Source organism: Mesocricetus auratus, unplaced genomic scaffold (assembly GCF_017639785.1).
Source record: "Mesocricetus auratus isolate SY011 unplaced genomic scaffold, BCM_Maur_2.0 Super-Scaffold_6731, whole genome shotgun sequence".
Classification (NCBI taxonomy): domain Eukaryota; kingdom Metazoa; phylum Chordata; class Mammalia; order Rodentia; family Cricetidae; genus Mesocricetus; species Mesocricetus auratus.
In genome coordinates this window covers 10,583,211-10,596,517 of record NW_024429185.1, presented here as the reverse complement: position 1 = coordinate 10,596,517, position 13,307 = coordinate 10,583,211, and positions in this window count along the sequence as shown.

Here is a 13,307-nt window from a genome sequence, read left to right as displayed (position 1 = left end):
TCCGGTCGCCCGCAGACACCCGGCAGCCTGTGTCCTTGGGCTGAGCTCCCTCCTGATAGGGAATGACTATGCAGCTGTGGGGGAACGGAATTTTCCATAAGCCTCAGCTGCCTGTTTAGACTGGGCCAGGGTCTTTCATTCCCCCATTGCTCTTGTAACTGAAAGGAATCTTTCATTCAGGAGTTTCTGCCATCTCGAGATCCCTTTGTTTTAGCTGCTGGTACTGTTGGGTTAAGACCAGGGATTGTACCTTTCTTTTATGAACTGGGTCAGTCTGTTTAAGATGCATGGCCCATACATCAGAACCAAAAGTATAATGATCAGGGGTCCCATAATGGTTGATATGAGGGTCGAATACCAAGGGGACCTGTTATACTGTTATACCAGTTCTGAAACCATCTTTGTTGGGACTCAATTAGTTGTTGGTACTTTTGGCGTCTTTCTTTTATCTTGGCCAGGTTGTCTCTTACCACTCCGGTATGGTCTGCGTAAAAGCAGCATTCTTCTTTAAGGGCCGCACAAATTCCCCCCTGCTGTAAAAATAAGAGGTCTAGTCCCCTTCTATTTTGGAGGGCTACTTCTGCCAGGGAGGACAGGGACTTCTCCAGGGCAGCGACAGATTCTTCTAAAGACCGAATATCTGCACGCATTACTTGTTGTAGGAGTTGGAACTGTCTAGTTTCCTGCAGTGCTACAGTACCGGTTCCTATTCCTGCTGCTAGATCCCATGGTTAATCCCCCTAGTAGGATGGCAGTAGTGATGGAGATAGGTTCCCTCTTACTGCGGCCAGTTCTTATTAAGTCATAGTCAGAGGGGTGGTAAATTACCTTAGGCCATAATTTGATCAGAACACAATAGTCAACGGTGGTATTAAGTACCGTGGTGGAGACACAAGGGGTTAATCCAGTGCTGCATGCCCAATATGTCCCATTGGGGGCTATCAAGTAGCGGCTACTTTGGGGCAAAGGCTCAGTAGCATTGCATAGTCCTTGATGTGTGGCGGGGACTTTACCTATACATAGCCCCTTTCCGGACACTTCTGAGATGGTCAATTTATGTTGCATGGCTGTCCCACAAAGAGCCTCGGCTGTGGCCTGATTTGTATATTTGCCCACAACCCCTAAGCCTTCATAATAGGGAGGTTGCGGAGTCAAACAAAGCCAGCATTCCTTAGTCTTATCTGGGCGAGTTAAATTCAGAGTGGCATATGTCCCTTGGATCAGGGCTAATATTCTATTTCCCGTGCCTTTAGGAGGGGGAACCGAGGAGGGTTTGGGAGTGCTTCCTGGGGAGAAGTTGTGCGCAGGAGCGGCTGTGGTTCTAGGCAGGGTCATGGGCCTGGTATCAGCCATGGGTATGAGTAGGCTAGGCCGCTTTTGATCAGCAAGGACCTGGTTAGGGCCTATGGCCTGTGAATTGACAGGAGCTATCTTACATCTGATTTTGAAGATTATCCCCCTGTCTGGCCCGTCTAGATACCAGCGCAAACCCCAGGTATACCCAGTCTGCCAGTCCGAGGCTTGCTTCCCCTGCGCAGTGAAGGAGATGGCAAGGGGCATACCTGTCATTCCAGATTTTTCTTTGTCCCAGCCTCTGCGTACTTGTATTTTATCCCAGGATGAGGATGGCCTCCAATATGCATCCCCTGTGGTCTCGCGCCCCCAAGATGCACAGAAAAAGTAGTCGTATCCCCCACATTTCTGGGCCTGTTGCCAGGCACGCCCATCTCGGGGGCAGACATAGAAGTCCTTCGAACTTAGCTGCTCTCTGGCTCGTTGATCAACACACCCGGGGGTGGTTTCTCTGGAGTCCATGAGTGCACGTCGACGTCTGTAAAAGTGGGAACCACTGGCGCATGCCTTCGGGTGGCAATGGGGAATGTCCCAAGTGTCCAATCCTGCTACTAAATCACAAAATTCAGGCCACAGAGTAGGCCACCATGTCCCAAGTGCATGTGGTTCCGTGATGGCATAAATGACCTCCCCCCGTTTGGGAGAGAACCTCCCAGGTTAATTTATAAACGGTATGGGGATTGGAGGCCAGACCAGTATTTGATTTTATGAGGAGGGCTATTAGCAGGAGGGAGAGGAACGGGTAAGTCTTATCTTTAGAGGATTTTGAGTGCGCTGAGCCTTCCATCCTGGGTCCGGATCCTCAGGGGAGGCAGCTTTTACATGCGAGGCGTGTATCCAAGCAGCAATCCCGTCCACCTTGAGAGCAGTAGGGGTGGTCAACAGGACCGTGTATGGTCCCTTCCAGCGGGGTTCAAGGTTCTTAGCCTGGTGGCGTCGGACCCAAACGCTGTCTCCCACGTGATAGGAGTGGGGGACGATAGGGTGTCTCCTCTGGTCTCGGTAGGCTTGGGCCAGGGGCTTCCAGACTTCCTGCTGGACCAACTGGAGTGCCTGCAGGTGAGCTTGAAGAGAGGGAGAATTGGCATGGTCAGAAATATCTTGGTCAAAGAACTGAACAAAGGGAATGGTGGTTCCATATAAAATTTCAAAAGGGGTGAGGCCATGGGGGCCCGGTGTATTCCAGGCACGATAGAGGGCAAGGGGGAGCAAGAGGACCCAGTCTTTAGTGCCAGCTGCAAGCGACAATTTAGTTAGAGTCTCCTTAATGGTTCTATTCATTCGCTCTACCTGTCCCGAGCTTTGGGGTCGGTAAGCACAATGTAATTTCCAATCAATCCCCAATAAGGTGGCCACAGACTGACTTACCTGAGAGACAAAAGCGGGCCCGTTGTCTGTCCCCAATACCTGTGGCATTCCGTAACGGGGGAAGATTTCTTCAAGAAGTTTCTTGGTGACCACCTTTGCCGTCTCGTGCTTGGTAGGGTAAGCTTCAGTCCATCCCGAGAAGGTGTCAACAAAAACCAGGAGGTACTTGTATCCATATTTTCCTGGTTTGATTTCTGTGAAATCTATTTCCCAATGCACCCCAGGCCGGTGCCCCCAAGCTCGAGTCCCCATGGGTAGCTTTAGCCTGGTTGCATTTACGCGGGCACAGGCGTCACATTGCTCAGTCACTTGTTTTAGTAATTCTTCTATTCCCAACAGGTGGCGGGTATTTTCTTCCCGGGCTAATAGTTCTCGCATTTTCCTGGGGCTCAAATGAGTGAGTTTGTGTAGGCTGTTAATCAGATATCTAGTCATTAGGCGGGGAAGGACAGTTTTTCCTTGATAGGTCCAGAGACCATCATGTACTCGGGTCGCCCCCAGTCTTTTCATGGCCTTGATGTCTTCTATCTCATAGTCCCATGACAGAGAGGTCTTCTCGGAAGCCTCATTTGTTACAGGGACTACAGCTGCCTGAAGGAGGTGACTGCTGTTTTCCATGGCCAGGGCAGCCTCCCGGGCGGCCAGGTCTGCCCTCCGATTTCCCCAGGCGACTGGGCTGTCGCCTTTTTGATGCCCTGGGCAATGTATGATACTGAGGGCGGTTGGCAGGTGCAGAGCTCCCAAGAGGGCCAGGATTTCCTTTTTGTTTTTAATGTCTCTGCCCTCTGAGGTCAATAGCCCCCTTGGCCTATAAATTTCACCATGGATGTGAGCTGTGGCGAAGGCGTAGCGGCTGTCTGTGTAGACAGTGAGTTTCTTACCTTCTGCCAGTCTCAGGGCCTGTGTTAAGGCGATCAGCTCTGCTGGTTGGGCCGATGTTCCCGGCGGCAGGGCCTCGGCCCAAATTGTTTCCGACTCAGTCGTCACCGCAGCGCCGGCTTTCCGCTCCCCTTGATGTACAAAGCTGCTTCCGTCCGTGAACCAGACATGGTCGGGGTTGGGAAGGGGTTGATCCGTGAGGTCAGTTCTCGTCCCATGGACCTCGGCCAGGACGTGCAAGCAGTCATGAGTCTCTGCTTCCCCAGGAAGGGGAAATAGCGAGGCGGGGTTTAGGGTCACCGGAGCCCCGAAGTGAATTCGGTCCTTGTCCAGCAACAGAGTCTGGTAATGGGTCATCCTGGCATTGGTCAGCCAGTGGCCCGGTGGCTGCCTGATGACCGCCTCCATAGCATGGGGGGCATAGATAGTCAAAGGCTGCCCCAAAGTCAATTTGTGAGAGTCCTTTATGAGAACTGTGGTGGCGGCGATCATGCGGAGACATGGGGGCCATCCTGACGCTACGGGGTCTAATTTCTTAGATAGGTAGGCGACCGGTCGTCTCCAGGGTCCAAGTTTTTGGGTTAGGACCCCTTTCGCATAACCCTCTTGCTCAGCCACGAATAGGTCAAAGGGTTTAGTCAGATCAGGTAACCCCAGAGCTGGGGAGCTGAGCAGAGCCTTCTTGATGTCCATGAAGGCTTTCTCCTGGCTCTCCCCCCAGTCAAAGGCAGCCCCCGTCTTGGTGAGGGGGTACAGGGTGCTGCCATTTCCACGAACCTGGGGATCCATAGCCTACAGAAACCTGCCGTTCCCAAGAATTCCCACAGTTTTCAGGGGTCTTGGGAGGAGGGATGTCAAGGATGGCCTGTTTGTGGGCTTCTGTTAGCCAACGTTTTCCATCCTGGATTCTGTACCCCAAGTAGATGACCTGGGTCCGGCAGATTTGGGCCTTCTTGGCAGAGGCCCTATACCCCAAGTCTCCTAAAGTCTTTAAGAGAGCTTCTGTCCCCCTAAGGCATTCCTCCTCTGTTTTGTTGGCTATCAGGATGTCATCCACATATTGTAAGACAATGGCCTCAGGGTGGTGGACTCTAAATCCGGCCAAGTCCTGATGTAAGGCCTCATCAAAGAGGGTGGGGCTATTTTTGAACCCTTGGGGCAACCTAGTCCATGTAAGTTGTCCCGAGATTCCCAGGTCTGCATCCTGCCATTCAAAGGCAAACAGTGGCTAACTGTCTTTGTGTAACTGTAGGCAGAAGAAGGCATCCTTTAAATCCAGGACTGAGTACCAAACATAGTCAGGTGGCAGTCCACTCAGGAGGTTATAGGGATTGGGGACCGTGGGGTGTATGTCCTCAACCCGCTTATTGACTTCCCGGAGGTCCTGGACCGGCCTATAGTCATTGGTTCCGGGCTTCTTGACTGGCAACAGGGGAGTGTTCCAGGGGGACTGGCAGGGGGTTAGAATGCCCTGCTCTAGTAGCCTCTTAATGTGAGGTTTGATCCCATCGTGGGCCTCCCGGGACATGGGATATTGTTTAATTGAGGCCGGGAGAGCAGATGCCTTTAAATGGACTATGATGGGAGCCTGTTAGAGGGCTAGTCCCATTCCTCCAGTCTCTGCCCAGGACTGGGGAAAGTCGGTCAGCCAGCGGTCTTTGACCTTAAAAGAGTCATCCTTGGGCTCATGTATACTATATTCTTATTCTAAGTCTATGGTCAGCACCGTGAGTGGGGCCCCTTTTGGCCCCGTGACTCTTATGTTGGCTTTCTCGAAATGTACTTGAGCCTTTAACTTCGTTAGGAGGTCTCGACCCAGGAGGGGGTATGGACAGTTAGGAACATGTAAAAAGGAGTGCATCACCTTACCGGTAGCTAGGTGGAGCTGGCGGTCCGTGGTCCATCGATATTGTTTCCCGCCGGTGGCCCCTTGTACCCAGGCAGTTCGGCGGCTCAGGGGGCCAGGTGACCGATTTAGAACAGAGTGTTGGGCCCCCGTGTCGACCAGGAAGGTGACCGGACGCCCCCCTACTGGTATGGTTATCCGGGGCTCAGGGGGGGGCTCCTGGCCCTGACCTCCCTAATCTTCGAGGCTCAGGAGGTTGGAGGTCTGAGAACGGGGTTTGGGCCTTTGAAATGTCCTTCTTTGTTTCTTGGGGCACTCTCTTGCCCAATGTCCTTTTCCCTTGCAGTATGCACATTGGTCTCTTTCTAGGCGAGGCCCCCTTTGTCCCTCTCTCTGCCTATCCTGTCTCTGCTCTGAGACTACTGTGGCCAACAGTTTAGTCATTTCTCTATTACGCTTCTTGTCCCTCGCTATCTCCCTCTCTTCAATTTCCTGTCTCTGACGTTCTGCCCATTCTTGATCCTCTTTTCTCCATCTCTCTTCCCTCTCTTCCTGGGTTTCTCTCTTGTTAAAGATGCGCTCCGCCTCTCTTAATACATCTGGTAGAGTACAACGCTGTAAATTTTCTAGCCGCTGTAATTTGTTTCTGATGTCAGCGGCCGACTGCCAAATGAAGGACATGGTCAGGCTAGTAGCTTGCCCGGGGTCCTCAGGGTCATATGGGGTATACATTCTGTAAGCTTCCTTAAGTCTTTCTAAAAATGCGGCTGGCAATTCCTCTGCCTTCTGAACTATCTGTCTTACCTGGGCCAAATTTGTAGGGCGCCTACCTGCCCCTCGGAGACCCGCTACAAGCAACTGGCGATAAAGACATAGATGGATCCTAACTGCCTCAGTGGTGAAGTCCCAGTCTGGGCGGTCAAGGGGGAAAGCAGCATCAATTTCATTTGGAAGCTGCGTAGGTTGTCCATTTGCCCCAGGAACATTCTTCCGGGCTTCAAGAAGGACCTGCTGTTTTTCTTCCGAAGTTAGGAGGACCTGCAAAAGCTGTTGGCAATCGTCCCAGGTGGGCTGATGGGTAGTGAGAACCGACACTAATAGATCAGTCAGTCTCACGGGGTCTGCTGAAAAGGAGGGGTTATTATTTTTCCAGTTATAAAGATCAGAGGCAGAAAACAGCCAGTATTGTAATTGGCCATCGTGGCCCGTCCGGAGGGGCAGGGCGGTGGAATCCGGAGCGGGCTGTTCCCTGCGGCCTCGCAGTCTAGAGGCCATAGGTGAGGGCTCCGGGTCGGTAGGAGGCAAAGGTTGGGCCTCGGCTGCTGCTGCTGCTGGTTGACCTGCCAGAGGAGCCTGGTACGGTGGGGGTTCCTCCGTCAGAAGATCCAACTGGAGACCGTCTTCCGGAGGGAGGACCTTGGGGTCTCCTCTTTTCTCTTTCTGCTTAGTTATGGTGGGGTAAAGGCCAGAATGGGAGGACTGAGGATGCGGGGAGGGGGTCAGAGGGGGCGGAAGGGGGGTGCGGATGGGTTGGAATTGGCGGGGGTTAGGGAAGAGGAGGAGGAGGGACCTCCTGGGTGCACAAAGGGGCGCACCCAGGTAGGAGGGTTATAAACTAACGCTTCCCAGGTGACTATGTAGGTTACTTGGTCCGGACGGCCATGGGGCCCAGGATCCATGACTTTCTCTTTCACCTGGGAGATAATTTGAGAGTTAAAGGTGCCGTCTCATGGCCAGCCAACATTAAAAGTTGGCCATTCGGAAGAGCAAAAGGTGATCCATTCCTTCTTGCGCACATCGACAGACTGGTTATGAGCGTACTCCTGAACCTGTTGCCAATGTGAAAGGGTCAGACTGAGCGGAGTGGTAACTGTCTGGCCCATCTCCTCGAGAGCGATGACTAACGACACTAAGACGGACGAACAAATAAGAAACAAAAACAAACAGATTTTCGCTGCGCAGCTTTTATGTAAAGTCAAAAGCAAAAATTCAGATGGGCTCGGGGACAGGGGCCTCGTGCTCCCGTCCTCATCCCCTACAAGGATGGAAAATCTCTCGGCCAGCGGGACTTCCCCAAACAGACGGGGCAGATTCCTAGACATATACCCCTAACCCAGATGAGTCCTTAAGGACTCCAGACGCTACCAGGACGTCTCCTGGAGCTGCGGTCGGGAGTATGAACTCATCAGTTCCTCCTCGGTGCCGCCAGATACAGATGCATACAGCTGTATACTACAGACGCAGGTGCGAGAAAATAACAGGCAAAGGGCAAAGACAGACAGCAGACAACAGAAATTGAGTCCGGACAATTCTTAACTCCCAGAAGTGGGTCGGTGGTCCCTGGGCGGGGGTCTCAAAGTTTCCCGGCCAATGCACCAAATGAAAGACCCCAATAGGGATACTTTCACGGAAGGGAGACCCGAACCCAAGGAACAACGAGACCACGAGCTTGGATGCAACAGCAAGAGGCTTTATTGGTAACACACGGGTACCCGGGGCATCTCAGTCTCGGGAACTGAGAGCCCCGAGCTGGGGACTCAGGGGTTCTTTTATAGCAAAAAGTGCAGTACAGAAGCGAGAAGCCTAGTAACAGGACCCTGATTGGGCAATTTAAATGAGGCTAGGGCTCAGAGCGCGGGCAATTGAGGTTTTTCTTGGAACTCAAGTCTTGGCCTTGGCCCTATCTGAGGAACAATTGGTCTCTGTGTTTGCTCAACCCTGCTGAGCTGGCCATCTGGTCGCCCGCAGACACCCGGCAGCCTGTGTCCTTGGGTTGAGCTCCCTTCTGATAGGCAATGACTATGCAGCTGTGGGGACCTTGGGCTGAGCTCCCTTCTGATAGGCAATGACTATGCAGCTGTGGGGGAACGGAATTTTCCATAAGCCTCAGCTGCCTGTTTAGACTGGGCCAGGGTCTTTCACAATGATTGCTAATTCCTGTCATTTTGTGTTGATGATGTTGGTAGTGGTGGTGTTTGTGTGTGTGTGTGTGTGTGTGTGTGTGTGTGTGTTTATGTATGTGTTTCCTTTCTTTGGGTTTTGCTCGTGTTGAAATGATCTATTGATTGTGTTTTTGTGGGTGTAGTTAAAATCTTAGGGTTTGAGTTTTCCTTCTACCTCCTCTACAGAGCTGGATTTGTGGATAGATATTGTTAGATGTCACCTTATTATAAAATACCTTTTTTCTATATCTATGATGATTAACAGTTTTGCTGGGTGTAGTAGCTTTGGCTGGAATGTTGTTTCTTAGAGTATATAAGACATGAGTCCTGATCCTTCTGTATTTTTTCCTGTCCAACAGACTTACCTAATTCATACTTTGAAGGAGAAGTGTGGGTTGAGAAAAGGATTGGACAAGAGACAGAGATAGAGTTGGGAGGTCACCTAGTGAGTACTAGGATCAGTGCCAATTTTATTATGCAAAGCTCTCATATATCTCAATCAAAAGGGGAGAAGGCAAAAAGGCCTCCTTACTAAGATACAAAGAAGAAGTAATTATAATTAACTTCTCAATACCCAAAATATCTGCCAACCACACCCTGAACCAAATATTCTGTTGTCAAGGTGAGATATCCTTTAGCTACAATTTGTGCCAGATATCCTGTTGTTAAGGCAAAACACATGATAGCCACACCTTAGGCTAAACATACTGTGGATTTAACATTGGAGGAGTAATAATGGGCTCAAATTTTCTGACCTAAAGTCAAAGACAGCCACAGTTATAGACCTCAGCAGTATTTTAGTGTCTCTGTCGAGAAGTCAGTTGTGATTCAAAAAGGCTTGCCTTGAAATGTTACAAGGCCTTTCCCATTGCTTCCTTAGTAGTCTTTCTTTGTCCTATATGTTTAGAGTTTTGGAAATTACATGGTATAGGAATTTCCTTTTCTGATGTAATTTATGTAGTGTTTAGCAAGCTTCTTTTGCATCCTAGGCGTGTTTTTCTTTAGGTTGGGAAGTATTTCTTCTATGATTTTGTTAAATACATTTTCTTAGTTCTTGAGTTGGGATTCTCCTTCCTCTACTCCTGTTATTCAATGGTAAGTAATTTTTCAGATTTGAATTTTCTTTGACTGACGAATCCATTTCTGCTATCACAGCTTCAATGCCTGAGATTCTTTCTTCCATCTCTTACATTCTATTGTTAATGCTTCCATCTGTAGATCCTGACAGCTTACCCACGTTTTTCCTTCCTCAGATTCCCTCATTTTGTGTTTTCTTTACGGCTTCTATTTCCATTTTCAGGACTTGAACTGTTTCCTTCACCTCTTTATGTTTTCTTGCCTTTGTTGACATTCTTTTAGGGATTTATTGATTCCATTCAATTTATTTTCTTTCCCTCAATTTCTTTAAGGAACTTTGTTTATTTATTTATTTGTTTATTCTTGAAGGATCTGTGACATCTTTATACAGTTATTGTTACAGTAGTATTCTTGTGCTCAGCTATGTTGTATTGTTCAGTTCTTACTGTCTTTGTATAGCTGCATTGTGGTGGAACCATATTGCCGTTTCTGTTACTGATTCTGTGTTTACACTGCCAATTATGCATCTGAATTTAAGATGACTGCAATTCTAGGTGTTGATTCTTGCATTTGTCATTTCAGGTGGGTGTATTGTTCCTTAGTTTCTCTTTCTTCTCTGGTTTTCTGGCCTAAGTGGCCAAGGGTTCTGGTGACTATCAAGTCTTCAGGTCCAGTAGGTGTCTCCACTGAAATTTTTAGAGCCTTGTATCCCTAGATCCATCTTATACATCAGTATAGGTGAAGTCTTCTAGGGTCCCTAATGTGGAGAGCTGCGCCACACCGCACCTTAAAGATGGTGCCTGCTTCCGCATTCCACCATCCCGACGGTGAGTGCGCTCGGTAATAAACAACTCCTTATTTGGCCTGCTCCCATCACACCGGGGTCACGCCATCATCATCAGATTGCTTATGCTGGTGGCCCGTACGGGCACGCTCATACGAAGAAGATCCTAAGGAACTCAGAACTTGCAGCGGTCAGGGGGTGCACCGGTAAGTCCCCAGGTAAGGCGGGGACCCACGTTAAGAGCGGGATTTTATTGTTCTCACCCATAGATAGGGGGAGAACGGACAATAGAGCAGCGTCAAAGCAGACGGGATAAAAAGGAAAGTAGTAGAGCCGCGTCAAAGCGGATGGAGTAAAACTGAAACAGAGGGTATTATTTTTTCTTGGCCCTTTGGGTGGTATTCAATTTTATTTTTTTGGGTTTTCTTTTTCATTGTTTGTTGCAAGGATTGTACTAGGACAGGTCAGTCCGGGAATCGACCTTGCTAAAAACATGGGTAAATCAACATCCCACCCAATTTTTTTGGTGCTCAATGAGTTGCTGCATTCAAAAAACCTTGAACTTAAGAAAAGTACTTTGGAAAGATTCCTGACGGAGTGTGACACTGTGGCACCCTGGTTTGCCGTATCTGGCAGCTTGACACTCTCGTCATGGAAGAAATTAGGCAAAGATTTAGATGTTGCTGCGGAGCATGGTGTCCTTGCTCCCGGGGTTCGGCCCGTTTGGACGTTAGTCCGCGGGTGCCTTACAGATCAAAAATGCATTAAAGCCATAAGGAACGGTCAGGCGGCCCTAGAACTTTTACAGGAGGAGAGATCAGAGTCGGCTGCCTCAGTTGAGGCTGCCTCTCCCATAGGTCATACCCTGGATCTAAAAATAAAACTTAAACAGTAGAAAGAAGGGAATAGATTATACCCTGGCCTGTCAGACTTGGAGGATATTAATAGTTCTGCCGCCCCTACCTCCACTGAAGAGTCAGAGTCAGAAGAGGAGTGGGAGGCCCCCCATAAAGCACCTTTACAGTCCACCTGAAGATTGCTTGCTAAATTACAGCTAGGAAGAAAGAAAGTTAGCCGACTTTACCCAAGGACTGACATAGTCCCTTCGGCTCCCCCTCCCTATCCGGAGGCTGCAGCTAATTCAGGAGGAGCTTGCTTCAACTCAGAAGTTTGGAGACAGGTTAGAACAGAGATGCCTCTGGCCTATCCGATCTTCCAGGACCCACAAGGGAACAGGTTTCATGAAATGCTGGATTTTAAATTCGTAAAATCCTTGACCGAGTCAGTCAGAACCTACGGGGTCACAGCATCCTTTACAGTTGCTCAGTTAGAGACCCTACATAGATTTACCACGACACCGGCTGATTGGCAGAATCTTGCAAAGGTATGCTTGTCACCCGGTCAATATCTAGATTGGAAGGCCTATCTCAATGAATTTGCAATTACTCAGAGCACGGCTAATGCCTTGGCTGGAGGGCCCCAGGCTGTTTGGGATGCAGAAATGCTCCTAGGCATGGGTCAATATGCCACTCAACAAAATGCTTATCCACCATTGGTGTATGACCAGATCAATCAGATCGCCATTAGGGCATGGAAGGCTCTCCCCAATAAAGGGGAAACGACTGACAATTTGACAAAAATCTTACAAGGGCCATCTGAACCTTTTTCTGATTTTGTGGCCAGGTTGGTGGAGGCGGCAGAAAAAATCTTCGGTGATACTGATACTGCCATGCCGCTAATAAAGCAACTTGTGTTTGAGCAATGTACCAAAGAATGCAGGGTGGCTATCACTCCACTTAGGCATAGGAGACTTGAGGAATGGATGAGGGCCTGCAGGGAAAGAGGCAGCCCCCTGACTAATGAGGGGCTTGCGGCCGCTGTCATCAAATTAAGCAGGGGAGGCGGCCACCCCGGAACTTGCTTCCATTGTGGTAAAGCGGGGCATATGAAGCATAATTGCCCACAGAGAGACCAGCCAAGGAATAAGGATGCTTTAAACTTTAAAGGTGCTCAACACACCATGCCAGGCTTATGCCCAAAATGTAAAAAAGGGAGGCACTGGGCGAATGAGTGCAGGTCTGTTAGGGACATTAATGGTCATGTCATCCCATATATGTCAATGCCAAAAAATGGGAGACCGGGCCCCAAGCCTCAGGGCCCACAAATATATGGGGCCACGGAGAACTCAACAACAGAAAATCCCAATCTGAGGGAGATGAGCCTAGAACAGTGGCCGACCTTCCGGCACCCCAAAATCCTTGCAGGGCCACTGCAGGTGCGGCAGAACTGGACCTCTGTTCTGCCTCCGGACTCGTACTGACCCCTCAAATGGGGGTACAATTAATAGAATCAGACCTCCAAGGACCCTTGAACCCAGGCACGATGGGTCTCCTCCTGAGAAGATCATCATTTTAAAGGGTCTTAAGGTACATCCTGGGGTAATCGACCCTGACTATAATGGTACAATAAAGATAATGTTAGAGTCACCTAGAGGGGTAGTAGCTATCTCCCCGGGAGACAGGATTGCCCAGCTTCTGCTTCTGCCCAGCCAACATGAGCTGTTTCCAGCACGGTCTAATGAAAGAGGAAAGGAATGTTGTGGCTCTACAGGAACAGATCTGACCTTTTTGTCCTTGGAATTAAATCAAAGACCAGTCCTAACACTTAATGTGGATGGAAAAAGGATTCTTGGCCTGCTAGACACGGGAGCAGACAAAAGCATTATAGCAAAAAAGGACTGGCCATCGGGTTGGCCTATACAGGCCACCTCTCAAACCTTACGGGGGCTAAGGTATGCTAAGGTTCCGGATGTGAGTGCTAGACACCTACAGTGGTAAGATGAGGAGGGTCATTCCGGAACTATGCAGCCCTATGTCCTGGATCTTCCTGTCTCCTTGTGGGGGAGGGACTTGCTCAATGATATGGGCTTTAAGAGAAGCAATAAATTTTCAGCCACCTCTCAACAAATGATGAGGGACATGGGATGACATCCAAGTTTCGGGCTAGGAAAACATTTACAAGGAAATAGGGGGCCAGTTCAAGCACACCAGAGACACCT